The sequence below is a fragment of the Octopus bimaculoides genome, chromosome 7 (assembly GCF_001194135.2).
Source record: "Octopus bimaculoides isolate UCB-OBI-ISO-001 chromosome 7, ASM119413v2, whole genome shotgun sequence".
Taxonomy (NCBI): domain Eukaryota; kingdom Metazoa; phylum Mollusca; class Cephalopoda; order Octopoda; family Octopodidae; genus Octopus; species Octopus bimaculoides.
In genome coordinates, this window is record NC_068987.1 from 83,435,840 (window position 1) to 83,438,976 (window position 3,137).

At 39.0% G+C, this 3,137-nt stretch overlaps 1 protein-coding gene across 1 annotated transcript in view; it reads left to right on the forward strand.

Annotated features, from left to right (window-relative positions):
* LOC106874268 (insulin-like growth factor-binding protein complex acid labile subunit) overlaps positions 1–3,137 on the forward strand; it is a 59,486-nt gene that overhangs the window by 55,241 nt on the left and 1,108 nt on the right. The window lies entirely within an intron of this gene.

Below are 3,137 nucleotides of genomic sequence, written 5' to 3' on the forward strand. Positions count from 1 at the left end.
TATATATATATATATACACACACACATACATACATCTGTGCACAGTTAGATGCACGATTACTGCTGTATGACTAATAACTTCACGTAGATTATCATGTGTGTGTGTGTGTGTGTGTGTGTACGTGTGTGTGTATGTGTGTGTGTATGTGTGTGTGTGTGTGAGTGAGTGAGTGTATCATGAGCTTGATTGGACAGGTGTCTGCTCCTAATGGGAATGACGAATTGCGTAGGTAAGTTCGGAGGAGCAGAAGTGTTGTTTTATGGAGAAGAGATAAAATAACAGAAAGAGATGAAAAGAAAAATATGGGGGAAGGGGGGGAGAAGAAGCAGGAGAAAAAGAAAAAAAACAGAAAAGGTAGAAGACGAAGAAGAAGAAAAAGAAGAAGAAAGGAAAGAAAGAAAGACAGAAAGAACAGAGGGAAGGAAAGGAGGAAAGGACGAAAGAGAAAAGGAAAGAAAGAAGGAAAGGAAGATAGAAAGAAGGAAGAAAGTAAAGAATGAAGGAAAGAGAGAAGGAAGGAAAGAAAGAAAGGGAGAAGGAAAGAAGGAAGAAAAAAGAAAAGAAGGAAGGAAAGAAGAAAGGAAAGAAGGAAAGAAGAAAGGAAAGAAGGAAGGAAGGAAAGAAGGAAGGAAGGAAGGAAGGAAGGAAGGAAAGAATGGAGGAAAGAAAGAAGGAAGGAAGGAAGGAAGGAAAGAAGGAAGGAATGAACGAAAGAAGAGAAGAAGGAAAGAAAGAAAGAAAGAAGGAAGGAAGGAAAGAAAGAAAGAAGGGAAGAAAGAAGGGAGGATCGAAGAATGAAGTAAAGAAGGAAGGAAAGAAAGAAAGAAGGAAGGAAGGAAAGGAAGAAAGAAGTAAAGAAAGATGGAAAGAAGGAAAGAGAGAGAGGGGGGGAGAGAGAGAGAAAATGAGAAAGAAAGCAAGAAAGAAATATGAGAAAATTTAGAAGTAAGTTAGAGAGGGCAATTGGGGTGAAGAGGTAAGCTCAGACAAAAATAAGAAGATAAAAAGAAAAAGAGGCAAGTCAAATTTGTAGCTGAATAACAGTAGTAGAGGTATGAGACGTTTTGCCTCAGCCGTTTTGGCGGCGCAGATATGGCGTCGCTGATTCAACGCTGACTTAGTTGACAGCAGACTTTTTAATGTTGCTCACGTTTTCCCCTCTTTCCATTCCCCGCCTTCTCCCTGTTTATATGTGTGAGCATATTTCTCATTTTACATATGAGGAGAGGGAAAGGGTTTATGTCAGTCTGCTCTGGCCCGGACAAGGAGTACTTGTTAGGGCTCCATTTATGGGTTAAATAATTACCTTACTCGAGTGGTGCCGGTAAGTTATTATCAACCATTGAAAAGAACCATGGAGAGTGTACTTAACAGTATAAGGGTTAGAGCTCCTAACTACACTGTTAAGGAGCAGCCTGGTCGTTATGACTCTGCTGGCTTAGAGCCATATATGAAACAAATGTGTAAATTTATGTATAATTGTGCATGGCTGCGCGGTCAAGAAACTCTCTTGACCATGCAGCCACGATGTCAGTGAGGATGTGATCACATTCACTTACACGCCATGGAAACCAGGTAACCAGGCCTACGAGTCCTCGGACACGAGACACTAATGTTCAAGCGATTATCTTTTTCAACACTTAAGAAGTGAATACTGGAGGTAAGCTTCGGTTGGATTTGAACAGAGAATGTAATCATAATTAATTTCATTCCCTTTTGAAGTCGGTTGCTGCAGTTTTCCATCTAAGTGGGTGAGTTATTTCCTGGAGAAGATAGATTTGGAATTCAGACGAGTGAAGAAAGCTGATGAAACGAGTTCAAGATGGCTGTCGTTGATAAAACACTGCAATTAGAATCCTTCCATAAGTGAAGACTAGCTCAGTCCTCGGTGCCCGATTCAGATGAAGGGTACAGGCTAAAGGGTTAAACGCTTATGACCCTGAGATACCTGTTGACGGTACAAAAAGGTTTCCAGCATTGCTATGGATTTAGAAAAGCATGCAAAACCACAAACTCCAGCAGTTCCTGCGTCGGTCAAAACATCTCTGGTGTTTACTTTACCAACTTATTCTAGTCTTCAGCAGTCACGGCTATTTTTATGATAATTACTACACAAGCTGCAATGAAAGTCGCAAGTAGTGCGCACCTACACGTTCTTCAATAAATTGAAGGACACTTAAGACGTACTTACCGTAAACAAGTTGAAGATCGTTTGCTTCCGATACAATCTCTAGCTTGGCGCTTGGTATTTAATTAGCGGAAAATGTGTTTATATTGGGAGTAAACGGAAAACATTTAAGGTCCATTAGACTACACACACACACACAAACTAACACACATATACACACACACACATTCATATATGTATATATTATGTATGCATGAATGTGTATATACTCATTGTATATATATATATATATATATATATACATACACTCACACACACTTACACACACACACACATACACACACACACACACACACACACACACACACACATATATATATATATTAAATTCATATAAATGATTTTATGAAAATGTATATATATACATATATATATACATTGATACATGTGTGTATGCGTGTGCGTGTGTATGTGTGCGTGCTTGTGTATATAAGAGGTGTGTGTTTGTGTGTATGTGTGTGCATGTACGTTTGTGTGAAGGCGTAGGTTGACTGAATGCTTAAGAAACTTGCTTCGCAACCACGAGGTCTCAGTTTCGACCTCTCTGCATTGCATTTTACATAGAGATTCATATTGACCCATATTTTGTGAGTAAAACTGTGCAGGCGGAAACTGTCCAGAATCCCGTTGGATGGATTGTAACGTGTAATTCAATGGCATAGAATTGTCACACATTGTGTCACACTGGTTATTCTTTCCGTTACCAGTACACTTGTCTGAAATTCTCAGCACCTTTGGTATTAATTCAGATACAACCGAACAACTAAATCCCTGTTACCACCATATCCACCATGCACACACACACGTACACACGTACACACACACGCAAACACACACACACATTCAATATATACATTCACACATACACACATCTATATTATGTATATGTGTGTATGTGCATGTGTGCATGTGTGTTTGTATACATATATATATATATATATATATATA